This window comes from Camelus ferus, chromosome 4 (genome assembly GCF_009834535.1).
Source record: "Camelus ferus isolate YT-003-E chromosome 4, BCGSAC_Cfer_1.0, whole genome shotgun sequence".
Classification (NCBI taxonomy): domain Eukaryota; kingdom Metazoa; phylum Chordata; class Mammalia; order Artiodactyla; family Camelidae; genus Camelus; species Camelus ferus.
The window spans coordinates 39,040,158-39,066,540 of record NC_045699.1 but is presented as its reverse complement, the minus strand read 5'-3'; the positions used below and the strand labels follow the sequence as shown (position 1 = coordinate 39,066,540).

Genomic DNA, 26,383 nt, shown 5'->3' with positions numbered 1-26,383 from the left:
AAGCACGCCTTTACTCTTATTTCATCAAAGTCAATGACCTCTTGGACTCACTGAACCAAAGTGATGTGTAACAAGGCTGCTGAATTCATTAACTATTAAGTCAGAAGGCAAGCAAATGCAGAAAGCTGATGAATTGCTAATATTTATGGAGCACCAACTAAGGGCCAGGCGTTACTGCACTGAGTCCTCACAGTAGCAGGAAGTAGGTATCATGATTTCCATTTTACAGGCGCAGAAACAGAAGCTCACAGAGTTTGAGAATTTGCCTAGGGCCAGCCACACAGCTAGGAAAGGGCCAAGCTCAGGCTGATTCCAGTCAGCCTAACTTCAGAGCACATGTTCTTAACTACCCTGAAAGATGTTTAAAAGAAAAGGTTTACAAGAATGAGTTTAAAATAATTTCCCAGAAGACTGTGTTCCTAAGAGTTGTACCTTTGAGGGGATGTTTTCTGGGGATACGTCTACCTACTTTAAGTAGATGCAAAAAAGAGTGTTGACAAGTTACCTCCATGGGGACAAGAGACTTGATCTCTACTTCCTGCTCTGCCACTGACCCCTGGGAGCTTACATTAGTGACTTTGTGTAGGCGGGAAAGTATCTTTAAGGTACCCCTTCACCTTGAAGTTCAAGGCGCATTCTAAATTTAGTAAGTGCAACACCTGGCCCCAAGCATCTCGGATGCTGCTGTACTGGGCCACAGAATGCCACACAATGATATAAAAAACGTCTTCCTTCTACTTTAGTTTGAAGCCCATCAGTCAGCTCTTCAGAGAATGAAATCAGAGTACATGAATTCAGAGCAAAAGCACTGCATTTCTCTTTTTAATCAGGAGGTGCAAGGAAAGATGTATAATCTCTTATGATTTTAGAGCAACTTTCTAAGATATGCAGCAATGCTTTCTTCAGGCAGATGCTCAAGATGTAGAATCTCTTATGATTTTTAAAGCAACTTTCTAAGATATGCAGGCATATGACAGGCTGAATGATGGTCCCCTAAAAATGTTCATCTCCGAATCCCCAGAAGCCATGAATATGTCCTCCTATATGGCAAAAAGGACTTTGCAGCTGTGATTAAATTAAGCATTTTGAGATGGGGAGATTATCCTGGATTATCTGCATGGGCCCAATGAAGTCACCAGGTCCTTATGAGAGGGAAGTAGCAAAGTCAGAGAGATGTGATGAGAGAAGCAGAGGTCAGAGAGATGGAAGCAGAGATGGGGAGGGGGAGAGGGAGAAACAAAGAGAGGGAAGAGAGAGAGAGAGAGAGAGATTTGAAAAAGCTCTGTTGCTGGCTCTGAAGATGGAGGGAGGAGCCACAAGCCAAGGGATGCCAATGGCCTCTAGAAACCGGAAAAGGCAAGGAGGTAAGTCTCCTCTAGAATCTCCAGAAGGAACGCAATTCCGGTGACACCTTCATTTTAGGTTAGGACTTCTGGCCTCCAGAACTGAAAGATAATAAACTTGTGTTGTTTTAAGCCACAAAATTTGTGATCATGTGTTACAGCAGCAATGGGAAACTAACACAAGGCAGAACTAATCCTGCAGTGGATATCCATGAAAAGCAAAGGAAATGAAACCAGACAATTTGTATTTGGAGCCCGTTTATTCTTCATAACTGTCAGGCCTCTGTGGGTATCAGTTATCAATTTCGAAGCAGCTGCACCAATACCGTAATAGTGATTGTATCAGCCCAGCACACTGCGCAGCACTGTTAGCATTCTCTTGCTTAACCCTCAAAATAAACTGAAAGGCGAGATAAGGCAACTTGCCCTGCAAAAAAGAACCTGGGAGTGGATTGTTTATTCAAAGCCACTGTGTCATTAATACTACAAATAACAAGAGCTACCACTTACGGATGCTGCCCTCCAATCTTTCCAACAACCCTGCAAATGAAGGAGAATTATCCTAACATTGTTGCGAAGGAAACTGAGTCGAAACCTGGGAGAGGCTATGTCACATGCCCAAGTGAGGAAGTGTCTGAGTCTGACTCCAAAAAAATCTAAGATTTTTTTAGTCAGAGCACTTTGATTTTTATTTAAAATGTATTCAAAGGGTTTTCTCTCACTATATGTGATTCAATGTGCACACTCAAATATCCCCACCCCATCCCACCTCTTTGCCCTCACCAATGTGAGGCCTTATTATTTTATTCTAAAGCCACCTGATCAGCAGAGCATAGGAGAATCTAGGTTCCTATAGTTCACCTTAAAAGCAGGTAATCAAAAACATCTTGACTACAAATGCCAAGCAAGCAAGAAACAGATACAACAATGTCACCAAGGAAACATCAGGCAGAGAAAACAGTTAGCACCATATTTTTCCAGGTTCAAGTAAGAAACCTACAGTCTACCCTACTATTCACACAGGACAGATTTGCCTCAAAACAAATCACAGAATATCAGAGTTGGAAAATCCCTTAACAGGATTTGGATCTGACCTTCCCCACTGAATTCAGGAATCCAATCTTCAAGCTTCAGACACAGAGCACTGCATTGCCTGAGGCAGCCCATTTGTTAGGAAGTTCTTCCAGATCATTAGTCTAAATCCAACCTTAGCCCGTGATGCCAACCCAAGAGGGTCGTCCCTCTCCTGTGTGCCAGTCAGGGAACATGTCCCTACCGGGACTTCCCTTTTCTTGGCTGGACATCTGAGTTTTTCCATGTTTTCAGCTGCTCCTCGTAGACACACCAACATCAGTAATGCCTTCCCAGAAAACGTGGTGCCAGAACATAACACATCTTAAGTCTAGGTACATTGGAGCTACAGTGGAGTCCATGATCCCATGACCTCCCTGGCAATGGACTTCTACTAGAAGTAGCTTAAAATGGAAGTATTTTTAGCAGAATGAACTTGGCCGGCTGAATAAATCCTCAGAAGCAAGCCCTTTTTAATTTGGTTCTCCTCCAGTCTATATTTTAATTTTTTAAATGGAAATGATAGAAATTTACATTTCTGTGTAATGTTGAATGTCATTTTCTATATTCTTCTCCATACACTCACAGTCTGCCCAGACTTCCATTTATTTACTGTGTGTGCTCTATGTCAAGCATGGATCCAAAGACACTGCAGAGAGAGTGAACAAAACAAAGACCCTGCTAAGACGCAGATAATGTTCTGATTTGACTCTGACAACCCCATTGTGTCAACTGCAAATTTGAAATTTACATCTTCTCTACTGAATAAGAATATTTCTCCCAAGAGCACTCAAGTAATTTTTCCTATTAGTCTATTACAGATAAGGATTGGGTTCAACATCCAACATGTAATATGTTTGTGACAGTTATTTAAGAATGAACTGTAAATGGTATTTGGCTTTTATTTTCTTCAACCCATTTTTACCCAAAATGAATAATTATGTCCTTAATGTAAAATAATCCTGGTACAATATTCCTCAGGTAAATTAGTGCTATTTATAGTCAGCTATTCTTTTGAAAAGTTTTTTAAAAACCATCTGTAATTTATGGAGGCACTAAAAGAAATTTATTGTTTAATATTTAAGCCATTCCACCTACTTATAAGACACACATCACACACACAAAGGAAGTCCAAGAGATGCTTAGAGAGAAAGAGCACATGTAGCCTACATTTAGATCTGTATCATTCTCTTCATTACTGACCACCCTTGCAACTTGAAAGCATTTCCACCTACAACATGGAAACAAACAGAAAACAGTACTTACTGTGATAGGTGACATTTCTAGAATTACCCCAGGAATGGTAAATTTTCTCTTTAGATTCAATGATTATCAACCCTTGTTATACATTAGGATTATACGGGGGCTAAAAAATATACTAAATGTTTGTTTCCCCCAACGCCAACCCTAGAGATTCTGACATAAAGCTCTAGGTTAAAGCCCGGGCATGAGTATTTTCTTTTAAAAAGCTTTCTAAGTGATTCTACAGGTGAACAACCACTGTTCTAATCCATCCATCTCATTCTGCACAAATAGAACAACACACCCTGAATTCTGTGATCTGCATTCAATTCTTCCTATCTAATTAGTCAAAGTCAGTTTAAAGCAGAAAGTATATAATTAACTGGATTTTAGCACTAATGTAAATGGTATGTTTTATTCTTTTATTTATTCCTTTAGTTATTTCAAAAGCCATTCCCCTCCCCCCAAAATTTTAGAAAAATGCATTTGGTATAACCAGATTCAGAATTTCCAATATTTTATCATACAGGTAAACAGAGGCTATTTTGAGCACTACAGAATTTTAAAAGACGTGTTTTATTCTTAAAAGGGAAGATTCTGAGGGTAGAAGATCACATCTTAATGTGATAGAACCTATGTGTGCTCAAGACAGCTGATGGCCTTGTCACTCTCAGTTTAAAAACTTACTGGGAAGAGAAGCTCCATGTCTTTTCTAACAGCTCTTCAGAGATGTCTTGTCCTTTTGTCCCCATCTTGGTCCTTCCTGGAGATTGGCAGGGTTAACCTTTGCAGGGCAGTAACCTTAAAACAGGGCCCAGAACAGGGAATAAGCAACTGCATCTGTGGCACAGTGGCTGACGAAAAGTGGGTGAGGTATCCAGCCTGGTGCGAAGTTCTCCATCTAGGCAGATTTGAGGTTGGGCCCTATTTTTATAGCTCCCAAGGCTCTGCCACGATAGGCAGCTATTGGCCACTTATATTAATTAAAGATGTCACAGATACACAACTATTGAAATAGATCAAATAAAAGAAAACCCCCCAGCAATCCCAAGTGATGGTGAGGATGTAGGTAAATGGAAGGTCAGACACTGCTGCTGGGAAGATCTGGAAAACAGTTTGGCGGTTTCTCATAAAATTAGACATCCACTTACTATATGACCAGACATCCTGCTCCTAAATATTTTCTCCAAGAAAAATAATAACTTATGGAATAACTATATGGCAAAAAATTGGACAACCAAGAAGAAATGAACAAGTTTCTAGAAAAATAGATCCACCAAAACTGAATCAAGAAGAAACAGATCATTGGAACAGACCAATCACTAGAAGCGAAACAGAATCAGCAATAAAAAAACCTCCCTGCAAACAAAAGTCCAGGACCAGATGGCTTCACCGGGGAATTCTACCACACACAAAAAGAAGAACTTATACCAGTCCTTCTCAAACTCTTCCAAAAGACTGAAGAGGAGGCAACACTCCCAAACTCATTCTATGAAGCCACCATCATCCTGATACTAAAACCAAACAAAGACACTACCAAAAAAGAAAATTACAGGCCAATATCATTGATGAACATAGACGCAAAAATCCTTAACAAAATATTAGCAAGCAGAATCCAACAACACATAGAAAAGATCATACACCATGATCAATTAAGTTGGATTCATCCCAGGGAGACAAGGATGGTTCAGCATATGCAGTCAATTAATGTGATGTATCACATCAACAAAAGAAGGGACAAAAATCACATGATCATCTCAATAGATGTAGAAAAAGTATTTGATAAAATTCAATATCCATTTATGATTAAAAAATAAATCTCTTACCAAAGTAGGTATAGAAGGAACATATCTCAACATAATAAAAGCTATTTATGACAAACCCACAGCCAGTATAATACTCAATGGTGAAAGACTAAAGTCTTCCCAGTAAAATCTGGAACAAGACAAGGATGCCCACTCTCACCACTTCTATTCAGCATAGTCTTGGAAGTCCTAGTCATGGCAATCAGACAAGAAATAGAAATAAAAGGGATCCAAACTAGAAAAGAAGAGGGAAAATTGTCACTATATGTGGATGACGCGATACTATATATAGAAAACCCTAAAGGCCCCACACAAAAACTCCTAGAGCTGATAAAAGAATTCAGCAAGGTAGCAGGATATAAGATTAACATGCAAAAATCTGTTGCATTTCTTTACACTATGAAATATCAAAAAAAGAAAGTTAAAAAAATACAATCCCTTGTAAAATTATATCAAAAAAACATACTTAGGAATAAACTTGACAAAGGAGGTGAAAGATTTATACATGGAGAACTATAAAACACTGATTAAGGAAATTAAAGATGATTTACAGAAATGGAAAGATATCCCATGCTCTTGGATGAGAAGGATTAATATTGTTAAAATGGCCAAACTACTCAAAGCAATCTGCAGATTTAATGTGATCCCTATCAAATTACCCAGGACATTTTTTCACAGAACTAGAACAAATAATCCTAAGATGTATATGAAATCACAAAAGACCCAGAATTGCCAAAGCAATATTGAATAAAAAGAACAAAGCTAGAGGAATAATCCTCGTAGAATTCACACAATACTACAGAGCTACAGTAATCAAAACAGCATGGTTTTGGCACAAAAGCAGACATGTGGATCAATGGAATAGAACAGAGAGCCCAGAAATAAACCCAATTAATCTTTGACAAAGGAGGCAAGAATATACAATGGAGAAAAGACATCTTTTCAGCAAGTAGTGTTGGGAAGGCTGGACAGCTGCATATAAATCAATGAAGTTGGAACACTCCCTCATACCATACACAAAAATAAACTCCAAATGGCTTAAAGACTTAAGCATAAGACAAGACACTATAAACCTCTTAGAAGAAAACATAGGCAAAACATTTTCTGATATAAATCTTAGCAAAATTCTCCTAGGGCAGTCTACCTAGGCAAAAGAAATAAAAGCAAAAATAAAGAAATGAGACCTAATTAAATTTATAAGCTTTTGCACAGCAAAGGAAACCATAAATAAAATGAAGACAACCTACAGAATGGGAGAAAATATTTGCAAATGATGTGAATGACAAAGGCTTAATTTCCAGAATATACAAATAGCTCACACAACTCAGTAACAACAACAACAAAAAAACCCAATCCAAAAATGGGCAGAAGACCTAAACAAACATTTCTCCAATGAACACATACTAACGGCCAATAGGCACCTGAAAAAAATGCTCAGTATTGCTAATTATCAGAGAAATGCAAATCAAAACTACAATAAGTCACATCAATCAGAATGGCCATCATTCAAAAGTCCACAAATGATAAATGCTGGAGAGGGTGTGGAGAAAAGGGAACCCTCCTACACTGCTGGTGGGAATGTAGTTTGGTGCAGCCATTATGGAAAACAGTACGGGGGTTCCTCAAAAAACAAAAAACAGACTTATCATAAGATCCAGCAATCCCACTCCTGGGCATATATGGGAGGGAACTCTAATTCAGAGAGATACACGCACCCCAACGTTCATAGTAGCACTATATACAGTAGCCAAGACAAGGAAGTAACCTAAATGTCTATCAACAGATGACTGGATAAAGAATTGGTGGTATATTTATATAATGGAATACTACTTGGCCATAGAAAGGATAAAATAATGCCATTTGCCACAACATGGATGGACCTGGAGATTATCATGCTAAGTGAAGATAAGCCAGAAAGAGAAAGAAAAATACAATCTGATATCACTTATATGTGGAATCTAAAAAATGACACAAATGAACTTATTTACAAAACAGAAGCAGACCCACAGACATAGAAAACAAACTTACGGCTATAGGGGAAAGGGGGTGGGAAGGGATAATTGGGAGTTTGAGATTTGCAGATAATAACTACTATATATAAAAGAGATAAACAACAAATTTCTACTGTATAGCACAGGGAACTATATTCAATATCTTACAGTAACCTATAATGAAAAAAAATAAGAAAAGGAATATATGTATGTATATGTATGACTGAAATATTACTCTGTATACCAGAAATTGACACAACATTGTAAACCAATAAAAAATAACTTATGTGCATACAAAAACTTATACATGAATGTTTACAGTGGCTTAGCCATATTCACCAAAAACTGGAAACAACCAGTTGGCCTACAACTGGTGAAAGAATAAACAAACTGCTGTCCATACAATAGAATACTACTCATCGATTAAAAGGAATACATTCTTCATTGATTAATTAGGGACAAATCTCAAATGCATTATAATGCATTATAACAAGGGAAAGAAGTCAGATTCAAAATGTTGTACACAAATGCATATTCCACTTACACAACATTCTGGAAGAGCCAATACAGACCAGCAAATACAGCAGTTGCCAAGAACTGGGGCTATAGCAAGAGGCTGAATTAAAAGGAGCATTAGGGAATTTTTTTTTTACTGTGATAGAATTTTTCTGTATCTTTATTATGGAGGTGGTTACATGACTATACTCATTTTTCAAAACTTACAGAACTATACAGTGAATGTTACTATATGTAAATAATACCTCAAATAAACCTTAACCCTCTAAAAACATCCATAGGGAAGGAAGAGCCAAGTCATCAAAGTGAGTTGGAAAGATGATGCAAATAGAAAAGCAAAAATTTAAGAAGTTTTTTTTTAACATTTTTTTTTTATTGAGTTATGGTCATTTTACAATGTTGAAGAAGTCGTCTGGATTAAAACAGATCATCAAATTGGCTTTATTCGATTAAGGAGCTTCCCTAAAGCCATGGCAACCACTTCAACATTTGGAATTACACAGTGCAAACAGCAACCCTGAGAATCATTCACAAAACGCAAAGCTCTTCTTTTAGCAAAGGAATGAAGTATTGCAACATTTCTTAGCAAAGTACTACTTTCAACTAACGTGACCACCTTAGTCCCCAGAAAATTTGACTGATTACACTAAATGATGGAGTCATTTGAAGCTACTGTAAACTCTGAAAATATGACTGGTAATTTTGAAACAATTGAGAAATGATAAAAGTGCTGTTAACTATACACCTAATATAACTCCCTTGGAAGTAAGTAAAAAGCTATAAATTGGTGATTCTCCAAGTGGGGCCCGAGGACTAGAAGCATCAGACCAGCAAGTACTGGCCTCATCGACAAGCTTAGCAGAAATGCACATTCATGTGCCCCACCCAACCCTGAATCAGAATCTAGGCACTGCCCTGCTCAGCCAAGGCTAAATTCAAGAGGTGAAGAAGCGGCCAACACGAATAACTGATGAAAAAACATCCAAACAAACAACAAAAAGACGCAAGCACATTGCCATCTATCTTAACCTGTACTGTCAAGATGAAGGACAAACCTACCCCACCATATGCCCGTACAATCTATACAGTAAAAAAAAAAAGGGTTTTAATTACAGGCTTTACCCCTTTAAAATGCTATGAGCCCAATCTATATTTAAAATAAAATTGGGTTGCAAGTAGAACTTTATGCAAACTCAATTCTAGGAAATAATTAAAAACGTTAATAATGTTCACAGTACCAAGAGGGGTAGAGTTATCTACGACAGAGCAGTTCATTTCATGACCAAGTGAGTCAAGTTTCAGAACTAGAATTTCACAGGTGATATACATACTAATAATTGCAACTGTTAAAAATTAAGTTGTCTCCCAATAACCATCAGGTCCTGCCATATTCTACTTTATGTGGACTGTATCTTCCTAGCTGCTGCTTTCCATATGAAGGATCAATAATGATTTCTAAATTTTCAATAAATATCTCAAGCCATGCATGAAGATCAGAATGTATTTTTCTTCCTCTTTTCAAGTAAAATGTTTTGATATTTCAACAGATGTCTTAGTAGAAAAATACTATTTTCATCCATCTGAATGGGAGTTTATCAAGCAGGGGGAAGATGAATAAAGTAGTCCCAGATATCACCATAATTATACCAGCAGGTATGCTCAACTTATAAAACAAGGCTTTATTTGCATTAAATTATCAACATTTCCTCTTGAACTCCTGCTTTATTGACAATACCTTCCATGATGTCCAAGGACTATAAATTCGTCTTTCTGCACAAATGGACTATCTACTCTTTCAGTCGCCCTGGGGCAGATGTTTTATCTGAGGCCAGTTACCAGCAGACATCCAGTTCTTCTGTGGATGCATCTTCACAGGCAACATTTGAACATCAGTTGAAGCAAAATATCATGAAGGTAGATCTGTTTCCCCTCATCTCCATGCATACGCTGCCCTCAAAACATGCAAAAATAGTGCCATGTTTTAGCACCACTGCCCACTTTAAGAATTTTACAGCATTATAAACATGATCCATAACTCATCAGGCCACATGTTTTTGTCTTGTTTTATCCCAGGTAACAGCAATATTAATTTCCATCTTTAAAGTGCTTTCCCATACATCTTTTTACATGAGTAATGAAGATAATGCCATACCCCTTTGTAAAACTGGCCAATTACTTTCTGTTACTTTTATAATAAAATCAAAAAATGGTTTATTTGGCCCATGAGGGGCTACCAGATTTGGCTCCTACTTACATTTCTATTGTCATCTTCTGACACCTCTTCGCTCACTAGGCTCCAACCCCACCAGCCTCCTTTCTAGCCTCAGGACCTTTGCATGTGCTGTCCCATTTGCCTTGGCATTTCCATTTTTTTCCAGCCTCCCATTGCCTAATTCCTTCTCATCTTTTAGATCTTAACTCAAATATCACTTCCTCGGAAAAAGTCTTCTCTGACTTCCCCACTAAGTGACCTTCTCCAGTTACTCTCTATCTGATCAGGTGGTTTATTTTCTTACCAACTTTTTAATTATTGCTATATTAGCTGCACTCATCACAGTGCCTGGCACATAGTGACTGCCCAACAAACATTTATAGAATGTATAACTGAATGACTGACTGAATGAATGAATACTATGAAACAAGTAAAGAATTATTATCCCATTTTTCCAAATAATAAAACTGAGGCCCAGCTAAATTCAGTGATTTACCCAGTTTTAAAAGGATTTTTCTGATCCCAAGCTCAGTGCTAGTGTCACCATTCTGTATGAAACCTAAATAGTCTCTAAGAAAATCATAATCTGTCCTTGGAGTCGTATTTTCAATTTTTATTGGAGTTTCAATGCCAACTTGATTAACTATAGAAATAATATCTTTATCTCAACAATTCCTGAGCCTGGCTAAAAGTGCCAAGCTTTTAATTTTTTTTTTTTTCCTTAACACACAAAGTCCATTGACCTTTATCTCAGCAGCCTGCTTGATCTTAAACATATGTCAAATAAACCCAAAAAGAGAGTTTAAGTAACCATTATGCCTACCAAGTAAATGTTGTATCCATAAAACAGAAAGTCAGAAGTGATGTTTAAGGAATCATACTCAAGAGGTAGGCTGAATTATAAAAGTATCTCTCTTCCATCATGCCTAAGTACTTACTTTTGACATAAAAGATAAGCCCAATACAGTGTTTTACCAAAAGAATCATTGCAGTAACTAAAGACATATACTGATCTGGACAAATATATCTGGATAAATGAAGTAAAAAGTAAGCGTACTTAATATATATTAATCTGCTATCTGAGGTTTCCACAGGACAGAAAATTAACCCATGAATTATTTTAATACTCCAAACACTAGATATTGCCTGATTGCTACATTTGTATCACTCAAATAGAGGCAGGCAATTCAGAGGAAAAATGGGCTTCACAAGATTTCCTCCCTCTTAGCTCAAACATGCCAACATTCTGTAGCTAAATTGTGAAATAGGTTTAAAGCCCCAATAAACTAAAGTGATAAAGATCCAGGGTGGAGAATGGTTTGGGCAGTCACAAGCATTTACTCCCGTTTCAAACGGATCGTATGAATTTGAATTCTTACAGTGACTGGAATAGATAAGCCGCAATGTCTCTATTCTGTTATTTTAGTTACTGCCTAATTTCCATAGCCCCATAAAAGAAGCTTTCCACGCTCAGCTTAATGGATGCAACAATTTACCTAACATCACACAGTTCAACAAACCAGCCAAGGAAAGTCAAGTTTAGGTTGCAGTCATGGGTAAAGGCATTATAACGCGGTCATATTCTTACTTGCAAAAGTGATTACTACGCCCACCTTTCCCAAAATGAGCCTTGTGACTTTCCCCAGGAAAGAGCTCTCTGTGTCAAGAGACCAACCCAGGTGCTCATGCTTTAGCCATTAGATTAATCATTTACCTGATTACTAAACAGTCACCATGATAGAAATGACATTTTGATGTATCAAAATCAGGAAAAAAGACCTAACAATTTCTTTCTAAGGTAATTTAATAAAAATGGGATAAAAGTCAGATTTTCACAGGAGTGGGGAAAAAAATACTGCCTCCAAAATTGAGTTGTTTTTTCACATACCACATACCTAGACAGGCAAATGCCTTTGACAAGTCTTCCCCACTCACATATCTCCTAAAGAAACACAGGCTCTGACAAATACAAAAATTATTCACAATACTTATTAAAGAAATATACCTATTTATGATAAAGGATTAAGGTGACTAGAAAAATTTCTCTATATTATTAATAAGCCTACACCCAGGAGTCACTTCCATAATCAGAGCTTGAAGAGACTAGAACTCAGGTCTGCTAAGTGCCAGTTCATTGCTCCATCCACATCTCTTCTTTTGGGACCTCAGATTCTTCATCTTTATAGCGAGAGATTAGGTAACACTGTTGTTAGCAACTCTAAAACTCAATGCATCTTCAGTACCTAATGGGGCATTTACATTTTAGGAGACATTAGGACTCTTTCAGAGCCACGGATTACTGGAAGTGGCATTTGTCTTTCAAGACAAATTACCATTAACACACCCACCCACACCCTTTCTTTCCAACAATAAGGAATAACCAAATCCGATGTGATAATGTGTCGGTAAAAGGCAGTGCCTCAATGGAATGCTGGATCCAGCAAAATTCAAGCAATAAATTTTATGGAACTTGATCATACTCTCTCATACTCTCACAAAGCCCTTTATGATAACACTCAAGTAAACCCATCTGGTTGAGTTAATAATTAGTTTAAATCTGTTACAAGTTAATGGTGCACAGACAAGTCATTTCAGGTACATGATGATACAGCGAATCTGTGACACAATTTACCGATAATATTTTGCACTGCCTTTCATTTTTCTTTATTTCCTCCTTTGATTAGGAAACAATAAGTTATTAAAGAACAAACAAGACCTTCAAATAAGTCCTATATCCATATAGGCTGGATGAAAAGAAAAAAAAAAAGCATTTTCCTAGGGAATTCCATAAGGTTTCAGAAGGAATTCTCAAAGGTTGAGACAGACCCCGGGCCATTTCTATATTTTGAGCTACCTGGTAGGTTGTAAAATAAAGAAATGCTAAAATATGTAGTGTATTTATTTAAATGTTTATGTGTAATACAAAAATATGTAACTGTGTTGTCCACCAGAGTTCCAGAATGCACAATGTGCACTCATTCCTAGTGTGCTTACTAAAAACAGTGAAATGTAGTAATGAGACATGAAAGTTTTCAAATGGATATTGTATTTCCATCCAACCAGGGTATGAAATGACATCCATAAGCAAATTGGGAGATATTTCATAAACATGAAACCTGGAGCCAAATGATCTTTCAGCCCATGTTTCCAGTAATTCCATCCCCTGGGGAAGATCCTGTAGTTCACTTGAAGACTTGTTATGTGGCCAGGGCCTTTAAACATCAATTAATTAAATATCAGTGACACAAAAACAGGACAAGTCTGTGACACTCAACATCAACAAATATTTATTTATGTGTAGCTACTCAAAGACCATCCCCCACTTCAAAAGTAAATAGCAGGTTATCTGATTACTGAGGCTGGAATCATCAAAGTGCAATAGAGTTGAAAATGAGCTAATGATTCCTGTGTTTTGATGGTAATGAAAAGCGAGAAGGCTGAGACCAGAGTGCAGGGAGAGTGGATTCCTGGGGAGAGAAGCTCTGAGCCCTGGGGGAACAGCCAGCTCCTCAGCTGCCAAGGCAGAACTGAGCACAGTGGTTGTGGTCAACCCTGGCTGTGTATTTCAGACTACTGATACCCAGGCCCCACCCAAGGTCAATTCATCAGAATTGCTGAAGGTATCTTTAAAGGTCTCAGGTGACTAGAATGTGAGTCAGGGATTAACAGCCACTGAGTCAGGGAGGCTGAGGATCAGGGAAACAAAAGACTGAGGAGCAGACCAAAAAAAAAAAAAAAAGAATGAAATAATGCCATTTGCAGCAACATGGATGGAACGACGGATTATCACATTAAGCGAAGTAAGTTGGACAGAGAAAGACAAATATCAAATGATATCACTTACGTGTGGAATATAAAAAATGATACAAATTTTATTGACAAATCAGAAACAGACTCACAGACATAGAAAACAAACTATGATTACCAAAGAGGAAAGGGGGTTAGGGAGAAATTAGGAGTTTGGGATTAACAGACACATTACTATATATAAAATGGATAAACAAGGATAAACAGCACAGGGAACTGTATTCAATTTCTTGTAATAAACTGTAATGGAAAAGAATCTGAAAAAGATAGCTATACATGTATGTATGTCTATAACTGAATTGCTTTACTATACACCTGAAACTAATATTGTAAATCAACTACACTTCAATGAAAAATAAAATCTAAAAAAAGAAAAGGCTGAGTTAAGAACAGCTCCAATAATCAGGACTTGGGGGACTGCAAGGAGAAAGAGCCAGTTCATCCTAGAATGGGTCTGCTATGGGAGTGAGGTCGGGCGGGGGGTGTCCAGAGATGGGCCCCTTTCACGTTTACCAACAGAGCAGAAAAAAATAGCCCTGTATAGGGAAGGACAGTCAGATGACTGAAGCTATGGCAGGCTAAATCCAGACAGTGTTTTTCTCCACGTTACTCTGCATGAGGTCTCCGTCCCTTTGTACTTTACGGATGTCAATATTATAAACAATTACCATCACTTATCAGGTGGTAGAGAACAGGTCACATTTCTGCTCAAAAGTGTCTAATAGCCTTCCTCTTCCTGCAGGAAAAAATCCAGTTCTTACTGGGCGTGGCTTGCAAAGACCTACAGGCTTGCTCTAAATTGTGGTCCCAAGACCAGGAGCAATAGCGCTATTGCCCTGAGAGCTTGTCAGAACTACAGAACCCCATCCCAGACCTACTAAACCACAATCTAAATTTTAACAATATCCCCAATGACTTTATGCACATTCAAATGTGAGAAGTGTCAGCCTACAGGATCTACTTACCTCACCTCTCCAACCCACCCCCATTACCTCTCTGGCCCATGTGCTACCTGACTTGCTCTTCCAACATCTTCTTACTGTTTCTTCAACCTATCAGGCTCTCTCCTGTTTAGGGCCTTTACACGGGCTGTTTCCTCTGCTAGAACGTGCCTCCTCCAGGTATCTGGAAGGCTCATTTCTTTACCTCACCTTCTTCAGATCTTTACTCACATCACCTCCTCCATGAAAACATCCCTAGCCATCCTGTTTAAGATTGAAAAAATTTTTCCAGACATCCCCTCTTCCCTGCTTTCTGTCCGTAGGACTTACTACCAGCTGACATGCTTTTTGTTTTCTATTCAATTGTTTACTAACAGTCTCCCCATGATAGACCACAAAACGTAGCCACCGAGTCTTTGCATCTCTTCCTACGGAGGCGTGACATGTATGTCTCCACCTCTTGAAGCTGGGCTTGGTCATGTGACTTGAGGGATGTTAGTATATGGGATATGAGCAGAAATTGGTGAAGGGCTTGCATACTGAGGCGTCCTCTCTCTAGCTGCCAGGATACCTTCTTGTCACTCTGGGGAGAAGCCCAAGCCAGCCTGGTGGATGATGAGAAACACATGGCCAATTACCCCCATAATCCAAGCCAGCAGCCAGCCCCCACCATGGGAATGTGACTGAAGCCATCCTAGACCTTAGTTGACCCACCAGTTAACTAAAGAACCTAACAGTCACCTCACAGCCTCATAGCAATAACGATTACTGTTGTAAGCCACTGGGTTTGGGGTGATTTGTTTGAAGCAAGCTGATGCACTTGTAAGTTCCAAGAAGGCAGAGATTTTTGTGCCCCACTGTATCTCCAGGGGTTAGTAGTGTACTTAACATAGTGTAGCTATTCTAAAATATGTGCAGTGAATGTTGAAGGACAGAATGATGGCAAAGGAAAAACAAACAAACAAGCAAGCAAACACAAGTGAAAGAAATAAATGCCAGAGATGGCCTCCATGGCTCAGAGACAAGACAGAAGATGCGAGGACCTTCTGGATTCTTTAAAACCTTGGTCTCTTCAGAGTTAGGGTGGATTAAATAAGATTTTGACTATTTTGGTAACAGAATATTTTAGCAAAAAAAAAAAAATCCACATGTTCATTCACATGCAGTGTTTCAAACGTATTCAAAATAATCCTAGCTTTATGATGCGGACTTGTCGGAGACTGCACAGCCATGTGACCTTCAGAATATTTTTCACATTATGCAGCGCTTACTCTCCTCATTTTAAGTTATTCTGGTTTTTAACAGCTCGCAAATCGGCGAACCAAATCACTGCATGTCGTTTCAGTTCCGTCTTGCCAAAGAGGAAAAATCTGCTGCTTTGGATGCATTTCAACAGTTGGAATATTCAGGCCATAACGTTTTAAATCTCACATGCTCCCCCACTGTGTCCACCTCCCATAAATGAGTAAGTGCCTAGACACCCACATGTTAGTGAAGCCAGTTCTGTAACAACGAAGGCAGGATGGCCAGTGGATGGGGCGGTAAATTTAAGTGGCTTCTGCAGCAGTGGGTGCCATAGTCTGAGAGTACAGCACAGCCCTCAGAGAAGGCACAGACAAGTGCAACATGCACTTGCAGGTTTTCTATTAAACAATTAACGGAGGCACAAAACTCATGTTATTTTCATTTGATAGAAAAAAAATTTAAAAACTCATAATACACTAAGTTTCTACCTTCCTGGAAAAGGAAAAACCCCTCAGTTTTCTAAGAACTTACCAATCATGGACAGGTACATCTAAATTCATAGAACAAGTCTCTTCCCGAGAGCTGTCAAGGCTGGGGAGAAGCAACTCTGTGCGATTAAGCACTGGGATCTTCAGGGCTTCTTTCAAATCTCTAAGCAACAGAGTCCCATATACACAATTGCAAATACCTAATATCTGGCTTCTGATGTTTTTTCTGAACACATGTAATTATCCCTTGCATATGAGCAAAACATACACTGGCGATCACTGAGGTCTTCCAATTAAGTCACAGGGTTCTTATCCTGGGTATCACATAAACTTTTGCCCCTCTTCCATGACGGAGCTCCATCTATACTGTGTGCCAGGCTAAGGAGACAGCCATCGTACTTCTGTATTAGTGGGAACCGGCAAGGTTCCACAGCAGGAACAAATGAACCCATGAATCTCAGTGACGTGAAACAACAAAAGCCTGTTTCTAGCTCATGTTACATGTCCATTGTGCGCTGGCTGAAGCGCAGCTCATTGGAGCCCGCAAGGACCCAGGCCAACGGAGCACCCACCACCTGGAGCTTGGCAGATCCTGGGGCGCAGATGCAGAGCACAGGAAATCATGCACTGATGGTCAAAGAAGGGACCCGTGTCACAGCTGCTCATATTTCACTGGCTGACGGAAGTTACCTGGCCACACTTACTGCCAAAATAGGGAAATACAATCCTAGCTCACAGCAAGGATGCGAACCAAAAATATTCAGCGGACGGTACTTATGATGCTGCCGCCCCTATTTACTCCCTGCCTCTACGTACTCACAGCCATTTATCCATTTCAGAGTATTTTTCACAGGGCATTTTAATGGCAGAGCACACTCTTCCAGGTACCTACGATGAACCAGACAGAAATTCCATCTTTAAGGGGGTTCCTATCTATTGGAGGAGATAAAACATCCAAGTAAACTGAATACAAACAGAACATGTCACATGCCAGTAAAAAGAAGCTTACAAAGTTCAATCAGAGCTTAAACAAGAGTTTTAGCTACAGGCAGTTTCATCTGAGGAAATGACATCTGAGAAGGGCTTTGCAGAATGAGTGAGAACCGGACATGAAGGTGTCCAGGCAGTGGGAGCAACACGGGTGGGGACAGAAAAGTGGGGCATGGCAATTCAGGTGCAAAGAATGACAAAATGTTTAGGCTGAATGACATTTAGAACAGATAAGGAGGAAGAAAGAGGGGGAGGGGAGGGAGGAGGGGAGGAGGAGGAGGGAGTCGCAAAGGAGGAAGAGGAGGAGGAAGAGGAAGAAGTCTTTTTGCCCAGAGTGGGTTCTGAAAACTTCATCTGCCTTATGCGGCCTGCTCTGAAGAAAAAGGCGGCGGCACAGGGTAGGACGGATGCACTAGTTAGTCCAAATAAGAAGTAACAAAAGCCCCTGCTACAGCAGACCCCGCACAACGGAGGGAAGGCAACAGCGCTACTCCAGAACCACCTGCAGCACGAGAACTCGGCCTCTCCATCTCCCTTCCATCTGACCCAGAAAATCTAACTCATCTTTCCCTCTGTCTGCCAGAGCCTGAAGGGACTGGTCATTTGACGCTTAGATCTCATCAAAGCAAAGAGGTCAGTTGGGGAGACCCATCTCGATTGACCCATGGATTCTGGCCATGTCACCCAACCAAGAGAGCATTCCTTTCAGAATTCAGTGCAGTTAACTCCCAGCAGATATCTGCTCTATTTGTCCTGAGTTTATTTCCTCTCTCCAAGGATATTTCTGAAGCCAGTCCTCAAGGACTAAGCTGCAGGGCTTCATCTATGTCTGTTTGTCCGGGAGCCCACAATTCCTCCTCTCATGCAAATTTAACTTCAGCACTTTAGCCCTTCAAAATGGACAATCCAGGTAAGCCTTGCCATGGTCCATCCAGGGAGGTCGGGCCATAAGCCCCTGACCATCACAAGATTCTAGGGCTTATATTATATGGAGCTTTAGGACCTTTCCTGTGCACCAAATCTGCTTATTTTTGCTACTCCCACTGATTCCACACACAGCAAAATCTGCCTGGGTTCCGAAACCTTCTCTTACTACTGATCAATTCTACCTTTGGGGGGACCCTCTGTGCTATTCTTCCTACTGCTCCCACAGACACAAGACTTGCGCTGCTACCTCCAGGGAGATGAGCACAGCCAGCAGGGTCCTCTGGGTTCCCTGCCATCCTTGGAGAAGCAATTTCAATCCTAGGATGATCTGGAACTTGGCTCTAGGGGTGGACGATGTCACACTGTGTACTCTGACTCTCACACTAAGAATATTCATGGACGCCAAAGCCAGAGACAATGACCCTGCTGACGATGCCAAGATCTGAAACATTTACAGATAAAGATTAGGCTATTTCCCAGGAAGCCGTGGACTTTAGAATCCACACACAAATGACTCATCAATGCTAGATCACTCCCCTTTACCACACTCCAGTACACAATATGCCATGCATGCTTAGCTTTCCTTACTTACTGGGTAGTAGAAAATTTTTCATTTTATATACTTTGCAGGCCTGTAAAATACTTCAGGATTCAACCAATATTTAATGATTACTTATATAGTGTGGAACACCGTGCTACATGCTACAGAACAGTAATTAAGCCCCTTAAAAGGAAAAAAAAAAAAAGAAAGAAATACTGAACGATATTAAATGTCCTAAGAAAATTTTGGGCAAAGTACTATGGGAGTCAAAGAACCTGAAACATCAGAGTGATTGCCCCTATACCGCTATTTTCCCAATACTTCCCAAGTGAGTACAGTGGAGATGACATTTGAGATCTGCCTTTGAAAGAACTTCCAGAAGAGCAAGGGGTCAGGTGACTATTCCAGGTGGAAAGACTGGCACGGAAACAAGAAAAGGACAGAGTGTAACATCTGGGGAACGATGGAAGTCCAGTTCGGCTTGGCTAAGGGACAGAGCAGGAAAGACGATGGAAAAAGTATTTCAGGACAAGCAGACACAGGCCTTTGAAGGCCCAGGGAGCGAATCTGTTTAAATGCTGTGCATGGGCAAATGGAGGCTACTGGTGGCTACTGAACAGGTACACAGCATCACCAAAATGAAGCTTTAAGATCATCCTCTCCAATCTCAAGCTCAACCACTTCTTCCTTGTTAACTAGACTTTGTTCACAGCAGCCAATTTTCTGTTCCCCTGAGACCTTTGCCCTGGCTGTCTCCTCTGCACAGACCTCACCCCAGCCTGGATCCCTGTGTGCTTGGCTCCTTAACATTCAGATATCTGCTCCAGTGTTTCCTCCTCAATGAGCCTCCCTAACCAGCCTATCTAAAGGAGTTCTCCCACCTGCAGTCACTTTGGACTCTATTAACGTATTTTGTTTCCCAACAGCAATTTATCATAATTTGAAATTATGTTATTCATTTCATTACTGGCTTATCGGTTGGCTCCTCCCACTATAATATGCATTCCAGGTGAGCAAATACCTTATTAAAGACAGATACAGTAGGACTGGGTCTATTAGAATAGCTGATAAACAACAGGTATTCAATAACTGTTTTTTAGCAGCTTTACTGAGATAAAATTCACATAACATACATTTATTTAAAGTATCCTATTCAAGGGGGAGGGTATAGCTCAGTGGTCGAGTGAATGCACAGCATGCATGAGGTCCCAGGTTCAATCCCCAGTACCTCCATTAAATAAGTCAATAGATAAATAAACTTAATTGCTTACTACAAAAGAAATGCAAATCAAAAAAGTATACTATTCAAATGTTTTTAGTATAGTTACACAGTTGTGCAAAAATCACAACAAATTTTAGAACATTTTCATCACCCTCAAAAGAAACCCCCTCCCCATTAGGAGTCACTCCCCATCCTGCTACCCCACCAATCCTTCCAGCCCTAGGCGACCACTAACCTACTTTGTCTCTGTAGATTTGTCTACTCTGGACATTTCATAAACAGAATCATACATATGTGGCCTTTTGTGACTGGCTCCTTTCACTTAGCGTAGTGTTTTCAAGGTTCATCCATGTTGTAACAAGTACCAGCACTTCATTCATTTTTATTGCTGAACCATACAATACTGTAAGGATATACTATATTTTGTTTATCCTTTCATCAACTGATAGACATCTGGGTTGTTCCCATTTTCCGGCTCTTATGAATAATGCTGCCATGAACTTTTGTCTGCAAGTTTTTATTTGAACAAGTGTTTTCATTTTCCTCGAGTATATACTTAGGACTGGAACTGCTGGGTCATACGGTAAGTCTATGTTTAACCTTTTGAGGAACTGCCAGGCTGTTTTCCAAGAGTGGTTGCATCACATTTCCACCAACGGCAATGAGGGTTCCAATTTCTCCACATCCCCGTCAACACTTGTGATTATGTCTTTTCTGATTACAGCAATCCAAGTGAGTATGATGTGAATTAATATCTCATGGCAGTTTTGATTCACCTTTCCCTGATGACTAATGATGCTGAGCATCTTTTCATGTGCTTATTGGCCATTTGTGTATCTTCTTTGGAGACAGGTCTGTTCAGATCCTTTGTGCCCATTTTTAATTGGGTTGTTTTTTTATTATTGAATGTATGAGTTCTTTACATATTCTGGACCTACGTCTCGCATCAGATGTGATTTGCAAATGTTTTCTCCCATTCTGTGGGGTGTCTTCTGACTTTCTTGATGGTGTCCTTCAATAACTATTTTTAAAATAAAACAATGAATAAAACTAATCCTTAAAGACAGAAAAAAATCTGTGACCAGCTCATAAGGATGTGGCAAGTTAGTGACAGAGCAGGACCTAGCAGGGAATTCAAGTCACCTGTTTTCATCCTTGAGTTTTGTTAACTGGTTCTCAGCATTGTCCAACCAGCCCAGAAGCAATGACATCATCCTATGATGAGTCAAGGAATGTAGCAGTTGGTAAATTGGCCCATGAGCACTAACCAAATGGAAAGCTGCCCCAGGGTTAAAAAAATAAAGAAAAGACATTTTGCTGGAAGCTAGGCTGTAATAAATCTTAAGTGGCCTACAATTTAGTTTTCTCTTGAAAAACTCTGAAATTGATGAATGGGGTCCCACACACAGAGAGGAAAAGAACCATATTAGTAAAATGCAACTAGAATAGGTGCAGGATGAATAAGCAGTAAACTTCTAAACTTGTAGTTATAGATATTTGCTTTCAAGATTAAAGGCCCTGAAATTGTCTTGCCTCCCCACACTGCATTCAAACGAGTGAGCACTGCCCAGTTTTATTATGGTTGAGAAACTTCAACTAGTGAAAACAAGGTACAAGCCTGGGAACATCAATATGGAGAGAACTGGTATATTTTTACAGCTGTTAGAGCTTCTCAGAGTAGAAAAATACCAGACCTTAAGTACTTACTACAAAAATACCATACTTTAAGTACTCAGTACAAATATATATGATATATATGTGTGTGTGTGTGTGTGTCTGTATACACACACACATACACACACACACATACACACACACACATACACACACACAGGGAAAGGCAGCAGGGAAGAACTTGCTTTTAATAAATTTTAAGTTTCAATGACAGGATGGTATCCACAATGTAATTTTCCCAGGACAGAATTAACCTCTTAGATAATGAACAGAAGATTAAACCAGAAACTTCATGCTTCTTTTGTGATGCTAACCCCAATTTAACAGATCAGTGCAAACCAGATTAATATTATATACAGCCATCTAAAAATACAGAGATCAATTTATAAATAATTTTTAAAACACATTTTAAAATATATCTGTATCCTTAAAAACAGTAAAGTTAAACTAAAAATACTTAGAAGACACGTTCAGAACATAATTTCATTATATTATATAAAATAATGTGTGTAAAAGGCAGAATACATGACATGTGAGTAAATTATAGGCATAATTATTAATTCTAATGGAAAGTAGGTTACATGATAATTTAAGGTAGAGGCAGACATAAAATGTGACATTGTATATGTCATTTAAAAACCATCCTTAAATCTTATTTCTGACTTCACATTCTCAGTCTACACTCTTCCCGCTATAGTCAGTGCTCAATGCAATCTTCAGTTTTTAAATCAAATATGGGAAGGCTCATTTGGGAGCTGAAACCAATCGCTCAGGTGTCTGTCTTTATCCCTTAAGTTGATATAGGACCTGCAGTGCAAATAACAGTGCACAGATGTGTAAAGTAGAGATAATACCTAAATTTACCCAAGGAGAATTGTCGTATGGGGCAGACTTTGTGTTTTTCTGCCTAGCAGGTATACCAGCACGAAATACTTGGAATCCTTATCTTATCCAACCCGATAACCTTGCCAATATCACAGCCTCGCAGTTTCTTGATTTCAGCCAGCCCACTGGCCTTCACCTGTTCTCTATCTGGTCAGCCCACCTTGGACCTTATGATCATGCAGAATAGCTCTAACCTATACCTTACAAAGAAAAGCTACCCTCTGGAATGGCTCCCATCTTTCCAGGGCTACCACTCTTACTGAACTGGCTTTCCATTTTTGTTAAGCTTTTTTTTTTTTTTTTTTTTTAGTGTTTTTTTTTAATGGGGGAGGGTAATCAGGTTTGTTTGTTTGCTTATTTAATAGAGGTACTGGGAATTGAACGCAGCACCTCATGCATGCTAGGCATGCACTCTACCACTGAGCTATACCTTCCCTCTGGCTTTCCATTTTTATTTGGAACTATAGCCTTTATACCTGCCCTGTTCCTTTGGTTTACTTGTCCTATTTTGGCCCTTCCACTTCTCTCAAGGCCTGGACACTACAGTCTATCATGCCAAAGATGGTACCCCTTGCGTTTAAGAATCATTCATCCCCATCACCCCCAGCTTCACACAGTCTCTTGTTCCCTTTTCTCTCACAAATTCTAACTCCCTGTGTCTCCTCTTCTAGTCTCAAGTTCCTCACCATTAGTGATAAAAGCACAAAACAATATAGATTGGTCATTAAGTACAAGCGACAAATAATCTCATTGCTATTTGGCAATTCTTCTCATAGGCATTGGCCATTAATTCTTACCAGAATTTCCTAACAATGTTCCAAAAACACTAGAGCATCTGGCCACCAATTTCACCCAGTTTCCCCTCTCTCTGCAGGCGGCCTTCACCTCTGAACTGATAATGAGATCCAGGCCATTGTCCACACATGCTCACTTTCTTTCCCCCCCAACGTGAACTCCCTAAATCTCCATTCACTCTCATTCTTCTTTAGTCTCAAGCCACCAATGTTCCTCTTCCCTCCCCAACCTAGTCCCCTCTCTGTACACCCTTTATGTGTCCTGTCTCAAGGGCCCACTGTGCTTTTCCTCTGCCACCCACTGTGTTTGGTGCTGGGGACACAAACAGAAATGAGACACAGCCCTGCTTTCCCAGCTAGTGGAAGAACAGATATACAATTACACACTCACACACACAGATACACGTACAATTAGGGCGACCATATCATTTCTCTGCCAAACTCAGACATGGTGGAAAGTGAACGGGGATATAAAAAATACTTAATGGAGGTGAATTGATTAACCGCGGGCATAAACCAGTATTGTATTATCCCTGGCAAAATAAGATGTGTGGTCACACTAATTACAACAGACTACGGTGCCTTCAATTATGCAGCTATTAAAATGTGTCTCAAGTTATTTAGTAACAGTAGAAAAGGCTCACGATATAATGTTAAGTGAAAACAGCAGGATGAAAATAGTATATAGAAACTGAGCAGAGTTTGGTTTAAAATATATATATAATAACCGACATTCATGGGGCATGTAGTATGCGCCCGGCACCATTCTCACTATCCTCACAACAATCCTATGAAGGAAATACTAGTAGATCTTTTTCACACATGAAGAAACTAAGGCACAGAGAGCTTGTGATGCTTGCCTAGGGTCCCCCTGCTAGGAAGTGGAAGTATTAGGAATCAAACCCCTTTGGGTTCCAGACCTACAATTCTAACTACTCCAGTACCTTGATGAGAAAGAGATCAAGGGAGATAATGCAGGTGGGTAGGCAGATGTGCAATGAAAAACTTCTGCACTCACGTCCTCTACTGCCCTACAAACCCAACTCACTATTCAATCAAGCACCAGGTCTAAGAGTAAGGGTAACCTCCCTGATCCCAATTCTTTAAGCCATGTTTCAGTTCTCATCTCCTAGATTCTCCCCACAGAACTCCTCTTGAGTGCGTACCCTCTGTGGCTTTCTGACTCTGTGTCTTCAGGGCCTCCCCCCTCCCCGCTCCATTTCCTTTCTTTATCCTCTGCTTCCTACAGGGAGACATTCCTTCAGGGTCTATTCTCAGCTCTCTGCTCTCCTTGTGCTTCATCTCTTAGCATCCCGTGCACTTCCACATCTTCACTCGTACAGAGGTGGCTAAGTGCCAGTCTTTACTTCTTTCCCATCTTAAATTCTCTTGTGCCTACTGGACATTTCCATCTGCTTGTCTCTTAACCTACCAACAACAAACACTAAGGCTGACTCTACCATTCTGTTCCCCAAGATGCTCCTGCACACTGTCCTCATTCTACAGACGAGTCCACCATTCTCCTGGTCCCCAGGCTATAAACTTGGCAGTTCTCTTCACTTCCCTCCTCCTCATCCTCCACTTCCATTTTGTTACCAAGCCACATGGAATCCACCTTTATAAGAACTTTCAAATCTCTTCTTTTTTCATTATTACAGGTTCTGCGCTTGTTAACAATAACTTTTCCCAACACAATAGCCTCTCTTCCTCCTCCAGTTCATTATGCACAGGGCTACCAGCAGACTCCCCCCAGGCATGACAAAACTATACTGCACTGCCTGTAATTCTATTAGTATTCGTCTTGCTTAACAATAGTTCTGGATAAAAATGTCCTAGCTCCTTGAAAGCAGAGAATGTCTCATGTATTATATGGTGGACTCTCATGTGTATTGCATCAATAGGTCCTGCTTCCTCAGGGACCTTCAACATAATTTTTTATCCTCCTTGTTAATGTTAAAAGTCCCTAGCCTAGGCACTTAAGGCCTTATATAATCTGATCTGCAGTGGGTTTTTCTTTTCTTTCTCTTGTCCCACATCTCTATTCCCTCATTCTAGTAGTAGCATCCTCTTTTCTTCTTGAGAACTGTCCCTCCCCAGATGGTGGGTTGTCCATCCAAGGTCAACAAACATCCTGCTCACTTCAAGGGTGGACATGTGACCCAAGCTGACTCACCAAAACATCACCAGCCCTGTGAACAGAGTGGCCCACAAGTGGGGAGATAACCCAATCGGGAATAATTGGAGTCTTTTTCAGGGGTTAAAATCAATACTAGGTGAGAGAGGTACGAAGGATCAGAAGAGCTTGACTGCCTTGTAGAAAGGGCCTGACGGAAAATGAAGCTAATACAAGGACCCAGATAAATCCCTGACATGAGCACTACCTCCAGCTTTTCAGATGGACAGACCCACCATCACTTCTCTGAAACTCTTGACTCTAGATGTGTTTCAGAAATTCATAATTCTTCAGATGAGAAAAGTACAATGAATGGGACACCCACTGGAGTGTATTATGCACATCTCCATCTGGATCAAGGACAGCATCCTCATAACAAAACGCATTAATGTATTTCTGCAACAAAACAAATTAATACTCTAGGTAATGTCTGTTTAGGTCAGGAGAGGTTTCTGCCCCGAAGAAAGTACAGATCAAGTAAGGTTTGGTTGCAGAAAGGGGCCAGATTCTGCTTTC

At 39.8% G+C, this 26,383-nt stretch overlaps 1 protein-coding gene and 1 long non-coding RNA gene across 6 annotated transcripts in view; one reads left to right on the top strand and one right to left on the bottom strand.

The window, feature by feature from the left end:
- PCSK5 (proprotein convertase subtilisin/kexin type 5) overlaps nucleotides 1-26,383 on the bottom strand; it is a 413,713-nt gene that overhangs the window by 380,747 nt on the left and 6,583 nt on the right. The window lies entirely within an intron of this gene.
- Nucleotides 14,978-25,996, top strand: LOC116663164. The gene is made up of 3 exons (XR_004319280.1): nucleotides 14,978-15,247; nucleotides 19,989-19,990; nucleotides 25,985-25,996. It is a non-coding gene; the product is annotated as an uncharacterized LOC116663164 (long non-coding RNA).